This window comes from Nomascus leucogenys, chromosome X (genome assembly GCF_006542625.1).
Source record: "Nomascus leucogenys isolate Asia chromosome X, Asia_NLE_v1, whole genome shotgun sequence".
Taxonomy (NCBI): domain Eukaryota; kingdom Metazoa; phylum Chordata; class Mammalia; order Primates; family Hylobatidae; genus Nomascus; species Nomascus leucogenys.
In genome coordinates this window covers 48,987,631-49,006,874 of record NC_044406.1, presented here as the reverse complement: position 1 = coordinate 49,006,874, position 19,244 = coordinate 48,987,631, and positions in this window count along the sequence as shown.

Sequence of the window (19,244 nt, the reverse complement as noted above, 5' to 3'; positions counted from 1 at the left end):
GGAAAGCAAAAACAAAACAACAAATAATAAATCCCTTGTGTTCCTAAGATATAAAACAAAATTTCAACAGAGCTTGCCGTTCCATTTTTTCCCCTCCTCTTTTCTTCTCTCCTTCCCTCCTTTTCTCCTCTCTTCTTTCTCTTTCTTTCTTCTCTCTCAATATAATAGCATCATTTTATAATACTCTTTTGTAGTTTGCTTTTTAAAAACCTTTTATGGGCATGTCAAATATTTCATATTTCAATAAATATTCATCTAAAACTTGATTTTTAATGACTGCATAACATTCTATCTTATGAATAATTTGCCTAACAGTTCTCTAGTGTTGAGCATTTATTTTGTTTATACTTATTCACTGTTATCAAGAAGGCCATGGTGAACTTTGTTGTATATACATCTTTTTGCATCTTTGATTATTTTAGGATAATTTTACAGAAGCTGAATCAGTGATTCAAAGTTTATATACATTAAAAATATTTTGGTAACCATGGCCAAATTGCCTTCTAGAAAGCTTATATCATTTTAATTTCTACTATCAATTTATGAGAAGCCTATTTCATCATGCCTTTGGCAGTCCTGAGCATTATGACTTTAATTTTTACAAACGTAATGGGTAAAAAAAATCATTTTTCTTTTATTTTTCTTTGATTAACAGGGAAGTTGAATTTTTCTGGATTTTTAAAAAATTTTTCTTCTATGAATTAGTTTTTTATGCCCTTTGACGATTATTCCTAATGTGTTTATGTTTTTCTTGTTGAGTTATTGGCGTTTTATATCTTAAAGGATTTTTTGCATGCTTTTTAATGTATTTTTAAATATCTTAAGGGACTAACATTTGCTTTTCTTATTTATTTTTAATATTTCCCTAATTCATTATATAACATTCATGGTGTCCTTGGATATACAAAAGTTCTAATGCTTTAAGCCAAGAATCAAGTCTTCTTTTTATGTAGTCGTATTTTTAGCTGTTTAGGTTATAATTTCTTACATTATTTTTATACTTAGAAATCCCTTATCAGTCAGAAATCAATGAAGTTGTCACTTATAGTTTCTGCCTTTTGAAAAAAAAATGGTTTTGTTCTTAACATTTGACTCTGATTTGTCTGGAATTTACTTGACAGTATGAGATTATATTATGAGATCGAGATCTAACATTCATTTCTCCAAATACATAGTTAATTTTCCAAACCCTATGCATTAAATAGAACATCTAATTCCTATTGCTTTGTGATTCCCTCTTTATCACATTTGAAGTTATAGTATATACTAAAGTGTATTTGCTCCCATTCATCTGTCTTTTATTTATGCAACATATTTTTTAATTTCATTTTTTATTTCAATAGTTTTATTGGGGTACAGGTGGCTTTTGGTTACATGGATGAGTTCTTTAGTGGTGATTTCTGGGATTTTGGTGCACCTATTACCTGAGCAGTGTACACTGTACCCAATATGTAGTCTTTTATCCCTAACCCCCCTTCCACCCTTCCCCTCAAGTCCCCAGAGCCCATTATGTTATTCTTATGCCTTTGCATCCTCATAGCTTAGCTCCCACTTATAAGTGAGAACATACGAATTTTGGTTTTCCATTCCTGAGTTGCTTCACTTAGAATAATGTCCTCCAGCTCCACCCAAGTTGCTGCAAAAGATGTTATTTCATTCCTTTTTATGGCTGAGTAGTATTCCGTGGTGTATACATACCACATTTTCTTTATCCACTTGTTGGTTGATGGGCACTTAGGTTGGTTCTGTATTTTTGCAACTGCAAATTGTACTGCTATAAGCATGCAAGTGCATGTGTCTTTTATATGTAATGATTTCGTTTCCTTTGGGTAGATACCCAGTAGTGGGATTGCTGGATCAAATGGTAGTTCTTTTAGTTCTTTAACGAATCTCCATGCTGTTTTCCATAGTGGTTATGCAACATATTTTTATTGAGTACCTAGACCTACTATGTCCCAGATCCTGTGGTTGTCACTGGAACACATGTTGCTGAACCAGACAGACAGTGTAAACTCCATAAGGGCAAGGAGAATCTCATTGTGTTTCTTCCCCCACGTGCTTCTTAACATCAACTTAATTTGAAAGCCTTCGGAAGGTAGGAAACAAGTCTTCATTTTCCATGCACTCTCCATGGTGTTTTTTTGCCAGGGCCAAATGGACTATAGGGCCTTATAGGAAAATCAATCAAAAAAATGTTCTACTCTTTTCCTCCCACCTTGACTTAGCAAAGGCAGAGAGTCTCTTTTTCAAGACGCAGCCATGGTGAATGAGAACATTAGATCTAGAGTCAAGAAGCCTGGGTTTGAATTGTGATTATGTACTAACTTCATGCCCTTCAAAAAATCTTCACTCCTTGGAAACTCAGTTTCCTCATCTTTAAAATGGAGTTAATAGGCCGGCTGCAGTGACTCATGCCTGTAATCCCAGCACTTTAGGAGGCCAAGGCAGGCAGATCACTTGAGGTCGGGAGTTCGAGACCAGCCTGGCCAACATGGTGAAACCCCGTCTCTACTAAAAATACAAAAATTAGCCAGAGTGGTGGTGCACGACTGTAATCCCAGCCACTCAGAAGGCTGAGACACGAGAATTGCTTGAACCCAGGAAGCAGAGGTTGCAGTGAACAGAGATCGTGCCACTGCACTCAAGCCTGGGCAACAGAGTGAGACTCAGTCTCAAAAAAAAAAAAAAAAGTAAAAATAAAAAATAAAAATAAAATGGAGTTAATACTTATAGGAATCTTTGAGCGTGAAATGAAAATTGGTGTTAAAACTCTGAAAATTGTAAAATGTCATGGAGATAAAAATTATTGTTTTCATTTTTAGTCAAACTAAAGTACAAATAACCTGAAAGCAGGGCTCATATCTTGCTGCCTTTGTGACCCCCTCTGCCTAAGCACACTATTTATTTAGTACTTGTACTGACAGGAAGCCCTAACCAAATATTTATTGAATACATAAATAAATTCCCCTGCTCAGGTAGATGCTCTTCTAATATAACCTAATGGAAACACCCCCTGCCAGAAAGCCTAAGCAAATAACTCATTATTTGCTCTGGATTTTAGTTGGCTTTAGTAGATTATATATGTCTCCTGATACCCCAGGGTTTGGGAGCCATCTTAAATATTGTTTAAAAGAATAAAAAGGATCTGTAAGATCACACATTAAGCCTTTGATATTTGAAAGAGATACTTCCCTAAACCCTCACAAATCTCTAAATTTGTAAATACTATGATAATGCACACTTTCCATCACTGAATACAGTAAAATGTAACTAAAATATTTGTGATCAAATTGTTGGTGATTCTGTAAGTCCACTGGCTCTTTAGACTTAAGTTCAACTGGTCGGCCTTTGCTTTCTTTTTGGAGATAGTTTCTCCTGTTAGCTCCGTAGTCGGCCCTGCTAACAGGCACCAGCAGACTTCTTGAACATTGAATCTAGGATGAACAGAGCTTATGCCCAAATTGACCTCCCTCCTCAACTTTAAATCTTTTCTATCAGGATAATAATTCATAGACCTTAATAAAATTGATGAGGCCAGATGAATAGCCAGGAGGTTGAGGAGACTTGAAAGCCGAAAAAAGTAGGTATTTTGAAGTCATTGGTGCTGTCGGAGTTTTAATCTCATTTTACAGATGAGGAAAAGTAGGACTCAAGAAGATTTAATAACTTACCTAAGGTCAAGGAGCTGAAAGAATCAGTACTTCAAACTCTGCTAGATCTGTATTTCTTACTCCTAACCATCTTGTTCCATGGAAATGCCACAGACTCTTTTGGATGCCAGTTTTTTCCTGTTAGGTATTCAATAAGTGCCCAGATAAATTTAAGAATTGTGGGGAACGATTTAGACTTGCTATGCAACTGGAAGGTGAATTTTATTCTGTTTCAAATCTCTCTGTGAACAATAGGCAGGATTAAGCAGCTGGTAAGCAATTAGGGGTCTGAACAGCTGAGCCCCACACTGAGCAAGACAGACAGTCTGCCAAATGGCAGTGAGGGCGGGCCCTGGGTGCTCAGTGCCAGTTCAATCTGGCAACTTGGTGACCCCAGGGATTCTGATACCTACAGCCCCCCAGCACCTCCACTACTATGTTTAATAATTCCCGCATCTGTCAGCAGATACCCAGACATCCCCAATTCTCATGCTGATGGGCATTTGCTCTCAAATGAAAACTGGGATGAGGAAGGCCTAGATGTTTGGATCCCCAGCTAAGACAGAGGTTTGTTACTGCAGTGCCAGAGTTCTCTTTTGTGCCTCTTCTCAGCACCTGCTTGGCATGTTGAGGATACAAAATGTGCCTCCCTCTCATAATGCACCCATCCCATGCCCTACCCCAAGTTATCTGAAAGGGAGGCCTCATCTCACTTATCCTATTTTCTTAGTTAGGGTAAAGAAGGTAGGTCCATCCTCCCATCAACCCCAGCTCTCCTCTGGGAGAACCAAACCCTCTCAAGAGTCCTCCCCTTTCAAATTTGGAAGCACAGGTCTCTTTTAAACATTGCAAGGATTATCTATTACTCATCAAATCCTATGGTCTTTATTACAGTATGCCAAATACACATTTTGGCCAAATGCTAAAAGGCCAGTGTAAAAATTCGTATTTGGTCAAAGCTGAGGCCAAAGTGGAAAATAACCCCCATAAAATGACCTTCTAGGTCATAAAGATACATCTGAAAATAAATCAAAATATTTATTATTAAAAATCTAGTAGTCACCTTTCATGAGATTGACATTATAAACCAGGGACTATATTTTCTCAGGTACTGTCATCTGCTGGATTGTTTGTGTGGTCACTGTACTGTACAAGTGTGATACCAAATGGAGGCTCACTTTCAAATGAGGTTGGTGGATAAACAGGATTTTTTGAGGCTTGTTTTGTCAAGTAGGATTCTGCTGGGGCTAAGGCTGCCACCACATTATTGAGCCTTTCTTTCTCTCTCCTAGTAACCAAGTAAGGTTAAGTAAGGATATTTCCTCCTCATCTCTTGGACTTGAACACTGGTTCATGGTGATGCACTTTAAATGAAGCAATCCTCCCCAAATGAAGCTCTGTGCATTGCTTGGGGAAGATGCTTTCTTAAATTTTCAGAAACAGTCTTACATGTTATCTTGTTTCATATTATTAATGATATGAATAATCATGATTATTCATATGGTCATAATCGTATTTCATATGATCATAATGAAAATAATCTCCCAAAAAATGGATGTATAGTGTCGTCTGATCTCTATTGTTTGCCCTTGTATTGTTACTGAATTTAAGTTTTTATAGAATACTAGTTGGCTTAGAAAGGAATTAATGTTCTTTTTAAACTTATCAACTAATACTCAGTATGTATAAACTGTCAATCTACATCTCTACTTATTTAACTACTTGGAAGTTCTTAATAGTTGTTTTTGAATATAAAATTAACAGCTTTCACGTCACCATTAATTGTAGTAGCGTTTAACTTTTGCAAAGATAAATATGCATTCATACTTCAACGGTTTGAAAGAATTTCAATGTACAAAGCACATAAGGAGATTTTTTGTTCCATGTGACATTAGAATATCTACCTCTAAGTTTCCATTAGAATTTGAATGTGAACATTCTGATAATATCAATTAATCAGGGTGACATGTCTTGTTCATCTCACAAATGTTGTTTACTAAATATGAGGGTAATATGCATCATGACGTGATCATTGATTGTTCACAAATGACCAGAAATGATATAGGTGTTTAGTTGTTTTTTGTTTTTGCCTTCCCAGGACCAAGACTAATGCAGATTTTGTCTTAATACTGAATCTAAAATGTCATGTTGGATACATCTTTAGTTTTCATCTTAAATACTTTTAGGACCGTGTTCAAACCAGCCCTCCTTTGAAAGGTCATCCCTTCACTTGACCTTGATGTTCCTGCTAACTACTGGTCCACTACTTCCCTTCTTTCATGGGCATACCTTTCAACAAAGGTCTTCCCTCTTTCCTTCTATTCCACAGTACTCACTCAATCATTCATCAAAGATTGTCTGAGCTTGTGTAATGTGGCAGACAGTGTGCTAGGTCCTAGAGATACAGCTGAAAGTAAAACACTGCCTTCTCTCAAGAAGCTTATATTTCTAGAGGTGGAAAGATGGGTAAACATGGGATTACTATATATAGTCTGTGATTAATGTTATGAGGCAAGAGAGCACAGAGTGCTGTGGTAACTCCTAGGAAGGTGGCACCTAACTCAGCCTAGAGAGGCACAGGTAACTTGCTGGGGTTTCCCACCGAGGCTGATTAGAAGAAAGCCGAGAAAACCCCAAACCAAACCAGACATAAGCATTAATTTGGTTCTTATCCTTTTTGATGACCCCAGTTGGTACTTGGTGTGATTAAATGACCTTCTTGCAAAATCCAATGGTCCTTGTTTTTGTTTTTGTTTTTTCTTTCAATGGCCTCTGAGACTTGCAGCCATGCGCATTTTCCCTTTACTTTCCTGATACTCTGGCTCTCATGGCCTCATCTGCTCCAGTATCCCCATCCTTGTTGACATCTTTTGTGCTTCCCATGATGATCTCTCCTTCTCTTCTCTCCATCTGTGTAGGGAAACACACTCAGGGCTCCACCCGTGGCCCCTGGAATTGTCTTCTCCTTCTAGGACAGTTAATCAACCCTCAAGGTTTCTATACCTTTAGACCAAAACTTCCCTCATTTAATTCCTTTGCACCATACCTCAAACTACCTGTGGGTATGTCCCATTGTCTGTCTGTAGGTCTATCTCACTCGTATCCTGGCCCTCCTCCTGTAGCAAAGCCCATCACTAGGAAGAGAACGGACATTGGCCATCAACATATCAATTACAATTGGTTTTCTCCTTCTGGGAATGGTAGCAATGGTTTCATTTCAAGCCTTGTTTCAAATTGTAGGATATAGATTTTATCCCGTTAGAGGAATTTTTTACTCTAGCAGACATATGATGTAGTTTTTTGTTTTATTTTTCTGGCCGGGGCTGTGTGCACTTCCTGACTCTCTTAAAATAATATCACTGAAAATACCGATGGAAACAGGTTTATTGTATATTAATATCAATCAAAACTGAAGAATGTATTTAAATATATACAGAGTGTGTATGTGTGTGTATATATATATACCTACATACATATATATACTCTCTATATATACCTACATGCATATATATACTATATATATACACACACACATATATAATGTATATATTTGTTATTTATTGCTACTTAACAAATTATGCCAAAAGTTTATGGCTTAAAACAACAATTTATTATCTCATACTTTCCATGTGTCTGGAATTTGGGAACAGCTTAGCTGAGTGTTTCCAGCTCAGGGTCTCTTGTGTGGTTAGAGTCAGAATTTTGGCTAGGTCTGAAGTCTCTGAGGACTTGACTGGGGCTGCAGGATCTGCTTCCAAGATGGCTCATTCACATGGCTGTTGGCAGTAGGCAACAGTTCTCCAACATATGGGCAAGTCCATTGGGCTGCTTGAATGTCCCCATATGGCAATTGGCTTCCCCAAGAGAGAGTGATGAGACAAAGTGGGAGAGAGAGCAGGAGGAAAGGGGTGGGGGGTGGTGGCGGGAAGAAGAGATAGAAAACTGCAATACTTTTTATGACCTAGTTTCAGAAATCACACACCATCACATCTGTCACATTCTGTTAGCTAGAAGCCAGTCATTACGTCTGACCCACTCTCAGTGGGAAGGGAATTAGGTTCCACCTTTTGAAGAGAGGAGTGTCAAAAACTTTGTGGACATATTTTAAAACTACCACAATTTGTGGAAAGATATCTGCAATAATAAATGCAACATTTTAAAACAACGATTTTATCTGGGAGGTGAGATTATCAATTATTTGTTTATATTTTTCCCATTTTATGAACATGACTATATTAAAATAATAAAAATTTTAAAATAGACCAAAATTGTATTATGCTGATGTTGTATAACACTGAACATATTTCCTGAAACATCCTCAAAGGATTTACCGGAAATGGTTTGGCCAGAAATGTTTGCATGGCGCAGAACTTCTGAAGTACATATTATTGTTATCCTCAGTTTATCGGTGATGAAACTGAGGCATAGAGAGATTAATTGAGGTTAACAAGCTACCCAAGGTCCTAGAGTAAATAAATACGTGGTATAGGTTACATGGGAACCTAGGCAACAGAGTTCTATAGCCCAAGCTCTGAAACTAAATGAAACATCCACAATACATATTGGACTGTATAGAATCACATTGTAGATCTTACAAACAATAGCTCAGAGATGTGAAAGAGTCAAGGGCTCATCTTAGTCAGGGAAATCTTCATTAAAAGGGTGGACAGTGAGCTGTGCCTTAAAGAAAAAGTGAGATTTGGGTAATCTAGGGTTGACATTCCAAATGAGGGACACAGCCTGGCTGAGGCTTAAAAATGGGTTGGAGCCTGGCCTTTCCAAGCATGTCCCAGTGAGAAGATTAGTGCAGGTAAAGTTGAATGATTCCTGGTAAGTTGTGTGAGTTAAGGCAAAATGCATTGAGATGGTGGTAGGGGTGGGATGCCAGATTCAGAGTAACCCCAGATGCAGGCAGGAGGTCAATTTGTATTCATACACAGACTTGGAGATCTTGGCCCTTTACCATCAGGAAGGAACTTAGAAATGTTGTGGCTCATGCCCCTTATTTTAAATATAGGAAATTATGTGGAAGAAAATGATTCATTCACCCCAAATGTATTTCTTATTTATTCTGTTATGTTAAATGTTGTTGGACTGTTAAAGTATTTTTTAAAAGCATCTTAATTATTACATTTTTACCATTAATTTTTTTTCTAGTACAAGGAATAAGGAATCCTTTTACTAAATGAGGCTACTTCATGCTATAGCTTATTCCATACTAATTGAACCTGTAAGAATTCTGTGTGCTAGACTAGGACATTGGATTCAAAGAAGATCCATTTCCAGAATTACCCAGTGCACTTCATGCTGACATGGGGAGATTTATTTACTTATTTGTTTGTTTGTTTAGTATATCATGTTCTGGATACATAGGACTTCTCAAACCAGATATACAAACCTGTTTGCAAGGATTAAGCAGTTTAAAGTCCATGAAAACTTGGAAATTATCAAAGTTAGATGTTTTCAGCAAACATTGGAATTTTATTACTCTCAGAAATAATTTCCAGATGGAAAATTTAAAAATATCCAAATAATGAAAGACACCTTATTTGGTTTCTTTTCTGCATATCAAAGTCTATGTTGAAATAAAGCACTTAAAGAGCTGGGATCAGTTCTCCATGTTACTTAGTACCCATTTCACACTGTGGGCTCTTAGATGATCTCATAATGTTAATTACCTAGAAAGGCTGGATGAAATAATTATTTTCCTTCAATGACTAATGATGGCTGCTGGATTTTTATCCCCTCCCCCATGATTTTTTCAGCAAGGATTCAAGGAGGTTTTGCCACAAACTAGATATGGGCTCCAACTCCTGGATCATTTTGAATTCCCTAGTTCAGACTGAAGGTCACAGGTGATTCAGAGTACACACACACACACACACACACAGCTCTGGGAACTAGGCAGGATGTCTTTATCTTGTTGGGTAGTTTCCAGGATACCAACCTTGGCTTATACATGGTCTCTAGTAATTTCCAAGAATGAATTATAGCGCTGTTTCCACCTCTCATCTCTTTCCTCCCTCCCTCCCTTCCTTCCTTTCTAGCAACAATGTAACAGAAACAATATGCAATTATTGCTGGGGCGCTTCAAAGCCAATCAGGGAAAAGAAACTGTATATGTGACATTGTCAAAGAGGTCAGGCCATTAGCAAGGCAATTAATGTACCCTATGATGCCTCTCATTGAGGGTCAACTCTCCTTAATAGCTAATGTGGGGAAAATAATCTTCAAGCATCCATTAAAGCGCTCAGATAAATGCCCAAGGGAATTAGTTCACTGGCTACCTCTAGTTGGGAACACTGTTCTCCCCTGACCTGAGGCCTTCGTACCCAGTCACAGCTCTAGCCTCTCTTAGGTGACTCACCTGGCTCAGATCCACATCCAAACCACTGCTTAGCTTTGCCCTCTTCTCACTCTTCCTGCCGTCTGGGGGGCCTCCTATTCACACACTCTCAGGATTTCCAGTGGACTCTTTCTGACTTCCTTCCCAAACCCAGAATCATGCAATCAACCTTAATTGTCACTATTTTATGTTACCACTTCTCAAGCTTCTTATTGAGTGCCACTTCCTCTGCAATTTTTTTTTGCCTCTTTGGTTTTTCTTCAGTTATACTTTCTATCCTTCAGCACTTTACTGTGGTATTTTTTAAAAAAGAAAATTGCCCCTGCTAATGGGGATTAAATCGTGGGTGTATTAAGGCACACATTGAGCAAATGTTTCCCAAAGACAGCATGTATTATTTCCCTCTTTCTGTATTTTGTATTTTTTTAAATGGCAATTTTATTTTGGAGTGAAATAATGCTATAAATGTAATATTGGGGGGAAAGCTTTAGCTCAATACTTGGTTATTCAGTTATAATTTCTGTCACATATTAATCAGATTTCTGCTGAGATAATGATGCATAAAAAACAATGCTCCAAATCTCAGTAATTTACAAAAAAAAACAACAACATTTTTTTTTCCCTCACTCTTTGGTCTGCAGGTTGACTGGGAGAGCAGCAAGTAGGTGCATGTGAGTGAAACACTGACATGGGGTGGGGCCAGCAAGGAACAGGTGGAAGAAGATGAGACCCCAGAGGTGGGCAGGTGGCAGGTTTACAAGGGCCTTATGCAACAAGGAGACAATGGGGAACCCCAGAGCTTTTAAAGTAAAGAAGTGGCAGGATTTTATTTTAGAGAATAACACTGATGTTGTATATAGAATGGGCCAAAGCTGGAGTGCCCTGGAGTCAGGTGCCCACCCAGAAGGGTGTCACAGGAGTTGAGGCAGGAGCTAAGGAGCCTATGAAGTAGGACTTTGGGCTGTAAGGAGGGGATGCAGAGCACAGATACTAGAAATTCATTCCAGGAGGCAAAAATCGTCAGTCTATTCGATGTAGGGAGTAAGAAGAGGAGAGGCTAGGGTGAAACCAACATTCAAAGGCCATCTAGGAAGAGGGTGGTGCAGCCCTGGAGAGAGTAGGCGAGTTCAGTACAAACCGAGGAAAAGGAGGACCTTGGTATCCTGCAGACCCCTCCAGGATAAAAAGGGAAGGCGTGAAAACTTGTTTCCTTAGCCAGAAAATTAGTTGAGAATGTGGGAGAGGCAACTGACTACAATGATGATGATGGCAGCAATTACCATTCATTAGGTTGACAATGAGCCAGATGTTGTCTCTTTTTATTGGATTATTTCATTGGAATCTCACAACAATCCTATGGAATAGGTTCTATTACCATCCCCATTTTATAGATGAGGAACTGACATGCAGAATTGGTAAGATTCCAAAGGCACCCAGCTGATAAGTGGTAGAGCGGAAATTTGATTCCAGGTGTGTCTGCTTCTTCATCTCTGCTTGGTGAGACAGTTGTTACCCCAGTGTTAGGCTGATATTCAGGTAGAGCAGACTGGCCTATGACTAGAAGGATGATTTCACACTTCTCTGAAGTCCTCTTGAAATAGTTTGAATTATATAATTCAGTGCCTTTATTTTCACAATCATTGTTCGGTTGATGGATTGATTGATTTCAGTGGTTTCATGACAATCGTCTTCCTAACTAATAAAGTTCATCCCTTACAAGAGTAGCACTTTTCACTTCACAAATATCTTTCACCTGCATCTTCTCATTTGCTTTTTACAAAAATGCTGACGGGAATGCAGGGTGGATATTATGATCACCACCTTTTAGTCCAAAGGTCAGCAGAGATTTTCTTTAAAGGGCCAGATTTTAAGCTTTGTGAGCCATATAGTGTCTATGGCACTACTCAGCTCTGCCATTACAGCATGAAAGCAGTCATAGACCAATACAATATAATACAATATAATACAATACAATACAATACTAAATTATTGAGCATAGCTGTGTTCCAATAAAACTCTATTTACAAACATAGATGACTGTCTATATTTGGTATGTGGGCCATAGATTGCCAACCCTTGCTCTACGTAAATAAACTTCCATGCAAAGTGATTAAATGATCCTCCCAATTTTATATAGCTTGTAGAAGTATGAATGGAACCTAGACCTCTTGCTTGCTTTATTCATTTAATAAATATTTATTGAGTCCCCATTATGTGTCAAGCACTATTGTAAGTACTGGGGACAAAAAAGGTCCCTAGCCCCAAAGAGTGTGCATATTTTGGGGAGACATATGATGAACAAGTAAATGAGCAAAGAAGATAACTTCAGAAAGTGAAAAGTGCCATAAGGAAAATACAACTGTGATAGAGGGCAACTGTAGCTACAGGAATCAGAGTGATCCAGTCTGAAGCAGAAAAATGTGAACTGCAATCTGGAAGAAGAGAATAAGCAAATTATGCAGAGATTTTGGGATGAGTATTCCAGGCAAATGGAATAGCCAGTGGAAAAAAAAATAAGTGTGCCTAGAGCAAAGTAAATAAGGAAGAGGAGATCTGAGAAATAACAGGGGGCAGATAAGGGCAAGAATTATAAACCATGGCAAAAGATGTGGATCTTATTTGAAGTGAAGTGAGAAGTCAGTGCTTTCCTGGTTATAACATTCCATCCTTCCTTTTGTGTCTCCTTTGCTGCCCAAGCACGAGGCAGATACTTTCAGAATATATTGGTTGATTGATGGGTTCTGTCACTGAGGTGCCTTCAAGGCATGAAAGACTTAACACGCTGGGCTCATTGAAGACCCTTATGAGGGAACATATTTAATAGATCCTCTTTCATTGTAGGTTTCCAAGAAGCCTGTGCTTCTTGGGACAGCATAGTGGCCCTTTGTTCTCTCCTGGGGTGATTCTGGGCATCATCCAGGCCATCTGCTTTGGCCCCGGCTCCCTGGCCATATAGGCTTTGCCATCATTTGACAAAACACTCCAATAGCTAGGAGTGAGATGTCTCTGACATCAGAGCCACTTTGTCAGGGTGAAACATCATGGTGGATTAACAGTTTTGTGGCAATCCAGTACTAAGTGTACAATTGACCAGCTGTGAGTAAGCAACTCAAAGAGTTGTTGGACTGGTGAAATAAAGTTATGTATGTTTAAGTCCTAGTATACTGCCTGGGCCTTAGAGTGCCCAGTGGAAGTCAGCTGCCTTTTCTTCCCAAATGCTCTTGTATTTAGTGTTTACTAGCCATGTCCCATTGAAAGCAGTGATTCACTTAGCATCTTCATTTCATTAGGGCTTACAAAATACTCAAATATTTTAGCAAGCCTTAAAGTAATTGAAAGTAAACTGATGCAGTTCGGCCATCTCTGAAATTATTGACTTTTCAGACAGAATTGTTGTGGTGGATACTGGGATGTTCCTCCACCCAGATTCCCCTTCAACAGAGGATGGGTTGTCCCAGCCACTGGAAGTGCAGTCAGCAGTCAGCCTTCAGAGTCAGCCGCTTCGGAGATTGCCTCATGCTGCAGAGAGGAGCCTCACCAACTATTTTGGCCCAATTTGGGACAACTCTGAAGGCTCCAGAGCTTCTCAAGGAGGTTAGCTGAAGCTGTTGTTGAGCTTGCTTCACAGCTCAACTTCTCCCTCTATCCAATCCTGCTGCCGTCTCCTTCTTTCCACAAGTGTAGATCGTAAGATCATTCTCTAAAAAACATCACGCATGGTTAAACTCCACCCAGAGTCTACTTTCCAGAAAACCCAACCTGTAACAATTGGGTACAGGTGTCGGTGTTAGCATTCCTGTGATCTTCTATTAGTGAATTTGGTGCTCATGTAAAGTAGTTCCTTACAATCGTTAGCATTTATGTCCTGTGTCTGAAAGGGTATATGACCTATGTATTGTTTACAAATGACTTTTCTTCTGTAAAGTTTAAAAATGACAGAAATGTAAAATATTCACTGAAGTACCTGGAACATATCTCTGTATGTTTTAAGAGCTAAAAGAATTTTAAGGGATCTTTGATTACTAAATATTCATTAAATATGAATGACATGGATGTATATCAAATGAGAGGTTAATTACAGACTTACCTATGAGGTTATGTATCATATCGGCATGCAAGAGAAGGAGAACATCCTGGCATTTGAGGGGTTAATTCAGGGTCAGAAAGATTAAGAAATTTAGAAACGCATAGAAAAGATGCTATATCATATTTATTTGAATCCCAGGCTACTGAGAGTTTGCAAATGCTTTTAAATGATTGTACATGGCAGCCTGTGTCCTTAACAGAGAGTGTCCTTGGGCAAATTAGTCTTAGAGAGGTTAAATGAGGGTTGTTGTGGTGATTAAATGAGAAAATGGATAGATGGTACATGGTAAGTGCTCAATAAATGTTAGCTTCTGCTGTTGTTATTCAAAGTGGCATCTGGCTAGCAGTCCCCAGGGAAGCTTCTCTCAATATCTAACAAAAACACTAATGAAGGCCTAGGGGAAAAAAAATAAAGCTCCCAACATGGAAAATAAGACTGATGGGTAATCTAATACCAGAACCATGAAAAAACTGGAACTAATTCCCGGACAGAGGGAGCTGGGTTTGGACACAAAATCAACTTCATAAAAGGTAGAAAAATAGTTCGTGCTTCTGTCACTGGAGATTCAGGATCTGAACCAGCCAGAAACTTAGGGGCATCTCTCTTTTCTCCTGGGTATAGGAAGAGACAGTACATCTACAGGCAACAGGTTGGTAGGGTATTATTTGCATGGGGCCTTTGTAGGAAGACCCCAGGTAGCAGTGTAGTCTGAGAATTGTAGTTTTTGACATAACACATCAGTTCAGAGTACCAGAGAACCAGATGGTGAGGTAGGGAGAAGACATCAGATTGCAAGGAACAAAGGCACACAAAATTTCCACTTAACTTGCTCATCAACTTGTCATTTTGTTGTAAATAGTAAAAGAGTGTTTTACCACTAGCATAGGACAGTGTGCAGGACAAAGGACTAGCTAAGATGAATAAAGAAAAAAGTAGCAATGGGGCCTGTGAAATATACCACAGAACAAGGAGACAGACAGTATCTAGAAGATTCAAGAGAAAAACTTCTGATAACTAAGTGAATCCAGAGGAAAGCCTCAAAACACTATTTGACATTTGCAACAGAGCATAGGAAGACATAATCTTCATGAAATAGCTGTGGAACATTAGAAGGATGGCACTGAATATTATTTAAAAATTTGATTATAAAATCAAATTAAAATGTCAAAAATTATTCCAAAATGAGAAAATACATGATTTTAAGAAGATGATAGACTTAAAATCCTTTATTATGTTATTAATAAAAACAGGTTTATTGGGCCCTGGTAGTGAGGATCAAGAACATAAGACTGTATTGTATCCCTTCTCTCAAACAGAGGAAACTCAAATGATATAATTTCACTGCTCATTCATAAGGATTCGATAGAGTGCAAAGCGTTTATAAAAATAACTTCTAAATGACTATTAACAGAATTAAAGTCAATTATTGTCAAAGAACAGAAAACAAAGGAAACCAGAAGGAAGAACTAAAAATAGGAAGGCATAGAATAAGATGACAGAAGCCAAATTAGTGATAACAATATTGTAAGTAGGTTAAACTAGTGGTTTTCAAAATTGTAAGCACTTGAAGCTTATTTTCAAGTGAAATACTATGTTTAATCACAAACTACAAAGCTGTACTTTTTTCAGTTGCATGTGTTTATTATAAAGCCAATTAATGAGACCAAAGTTAATGAAAAGTAGCCTCCACTGAGTGCATACCACCAATCCTTGAGCTGTCAGTTTTTTTGAAAATTGACCTGTAGATGAATGCAATTCCAATCAAAATACTGTAGGTGTGAAAAGGGAAAGCTTCCCCCTTCATCCTCTGAAGGCTTGCTGAAAATGAACCGACAAAAGGCAAATTAATAGGAAAAAAAGGCATACAAAATGTGTTTTAACATGTATAGAATGGGAGAATTTCAGGAGAGTGATTACTCAACAACTCAGTAGGGGTACAGATGCTTGTATCTTTTTCATAGGGCAAGGGAAGTGGGGGAAATGTGGCAATTTGAGGGATAGTAAGTGATTTTTAGGGAGAAATTAATAGGCCCAATGCTAAGACAATGGTAAGCAAATAATTTTCTTTGGAAATTGAGTGGGATAGAGAGAAGACAATGGTTTGGGATGAAGTTTTTCTGGGGTTTTAGATGTGATGTTGAAGTTTTAGTCTCTTTAGGTCCAGTAGCAAGGGGAGGTCAGAGAGATTTTGAGGCTGTTTAGTTCAGCTGTATTTCAGAGTGAGGTGAAATATTCTGGTTTCCTTCATAACAATGCAATTTTTATTAGAAAGTGACAAAATGAGTCTAAAGAACATTTTAGAAAAATTAAGAGAAAATAAACCACAAAGACCTAAAAAGAAGAGTATGAGGGGGGTGAAGTTGCCATGCCAGATATTAAAACATACTGAAACATTCTAATAATTAAAAGTGTGATACTAGCTCCAGAATATCCATAGAACTCTAAAAACCAACTATATGTGCATGTGTTTATATTTTTTAATTTAGAAAAGATTGCAATTCAACTCAATTAGGAAAGTATGGATTATTCAACAAGTGATGTTAAGCCAGACGTTTAACATTGAGAAAAAATTCAGTTAACAAAATTAATTATAAATGTATTAAAGACAGAAAGTTTAAAAGTGAAGACATAAAAGTAAGAATAGAATATATAATATAATATAGAAAATAATATATGCTTGTGGTGGAGAATCACTTTCAAAACATGACATCAGTGGCTTATACCAGAGATTCACTGCTGAATTCAGAATGTAGCCATGCCCATTCATTGACATATTGTCTATCGCTGTTTTTGCCCTACAAAAACAGCATTGAGTAATTGCAACAGAGACCATTAAGCTGGCAAAGCCTAAAATATGTATTTTCTGACCCTTTACAGAAAAAGTTTGCTGACACCTGTCATAAACCATACAATAATTTTATGTGGTCAAATCTAAAAACCTTAGCACAGAAAATAACATTGTAAGCAACAAGGAACTGGGAAGAATATTTGTAGTATATGTGGCATAAAATGGTTGCAATATATATGTTTGATATATAAACAGCTTTTACAAAAAAACTAAGAGAAGTTGTACGCCAGTAGGAAAATGGTCAAAATACAGAAACAGGCAATGCACAGCATAGGTATGATAAATAGCCAGTAAACCAATGTTTAAAGAAATGTATTCAAAAAATACCACAAACAGATATTAGCAGGGGCCCCCAGCCCCTTGGCTGTGGACTAATACTGTCTGTGGTCTGTTAGGAACCAGGCTGCACAGCATGAGGTGAGGAGCAGGTGAACATTACCGCCTGAGCTCCACCTCCTATCAGATTAGCAGCAGCGTTAGATTCTCACAGGAATGTGAACCTATTGTGAACTGCATATATGAGGGATCTAGGTTACATGCTCCTTATGAGAATCTAATACCTGATGATCTGAGGTGGAACAGTTGCATCCTGAAACCGTCACTCCTCCCCCTGTTTGTGGAAAAATTGTGTTCCATGAAATTGGTCTTTGGTGCCAAAAAGGTTTGGGACCACTGGATATTAGGAAACCAAAAAAGAGAAATACTCAATGTGGGCCAAAATATGGAAAAAAAGAGTCTCATGAGGTTTTGGTGGGTGTAAAAACTGAAGAGGAATTGGTAGCATGTAGGAAAACCTTTAACATGTATATACCCTTTTTTTTTTTTTTTTTTTTTTTTTTTTTTTTTTGGTGATGGAATCTCACTCTGTCGCCCAGGCTGGAGTGCAGTGGTGCAATCTCGGCTCACTGCAAGCTCCACCTCCCGGGTTCATGCCATTCTCCTGCCTCAGCCTCCCCAGTAGCTGGGACTACAGGCGCTCGCCACCACACCTGGCTAATTTTTTTGTATTTTTAGTAGAGACGGGGCTTCACTGTGTTAGCCAGGATGGTCTTGATCTCCTGACCTTGTGATCTGCCCACCTCAGCCTCCCAAAGTGCTGGGATTACAAGCGTGAGCCACCACGCCCAGCCGTATATACCTTTTGATAAAGCAACTCCACTACAAGGATCTACTCTAAGTAAGTAGCTAAGGAGTGGTACAAAGATTAAGTTCCAAGGATGTTCATTACAGGATTGTATATAATGGTAAAACATTGGAAGCAAATTTAAATATAAAAGCATATGGCATTTTTTAAGTAAATTATCAACCCATGGGATAAAATATTCTAAGCTATTGAGATTATGTTGTTGGACTCTTTTTTTTTTTTTAAAAAAAGCACGAATGTTCAGAATATATTCCTGAGAATAGCAGCTAGGTCAAAAAACAACAAATACATTGTAATGGCATTTTTGAAAAGAAATTCGCATAAGAATTTTTGGCAAACATTGGTTAATATTAGTTATAGCTGCCTTGTGGGATAACAGATGACTTTTATTTTCTCCTCTTTGCTTATTCATATGTAAGTGTTTTATTGAACTGTCTCATCCCTGTGGGGTATGAAGAGGAAATGGTTTTATTTTTCTCCATTCTAAGCTCTCACTCCCACAACTGTGCCATATGAAAAATCCCTCCCTGCTAGCTCACAGACTGCTTAAGGACATCTTAGGATGATTCCTTAACTTTGCTTTTGGATATTAAAAATCTGTCCATTTCATTTACCCTTCAGAACTTTTCTCTTTCCCCAGGACCTGAGAGGTTTGTGGCTTGAGGGGCGTGAAGTGAATATGGTTTGTGGTGAGCTCCTCTGGGATGCTCTTTCTCTGCCCCTTGCTCTTCCTAATACTTGTCTGGTATGGGCAAAGGAAAGGAGGAGGAATTAGGGGAAAGAGCCAGTTACTTAGCTGGGCTCATCTGCTTTTGGTCATTGCTCCTTCTCCGACAGGTCCTAAGTGCCCTCCTTTTGAGGAGGTCAAAACCCCTGCTCTCCTAAGGGGCGATGAGATGTTTACCATTTGCCTCTTTTTTTATCTGTTCCAACTCCCACTTTCTCTCCAGGCCTGCTCAACCACTAGCCTTCTGGGGTGGGGACATCTGCAAAACTTGCTCAGCTTGACTTCCTTTGCAGCCATTCTGATGACACATGTGAAACTCAAGCATGAATGGCAAACCAAACTTGGGAAGTGCAAGCTGCTTCACAGTAGCTCTGCTGTCCCTTCCACTGCTCTCCCCTGCTCAGCAGGGCACAAGGATGGATCGGTCAGTCCTCTCCCTACT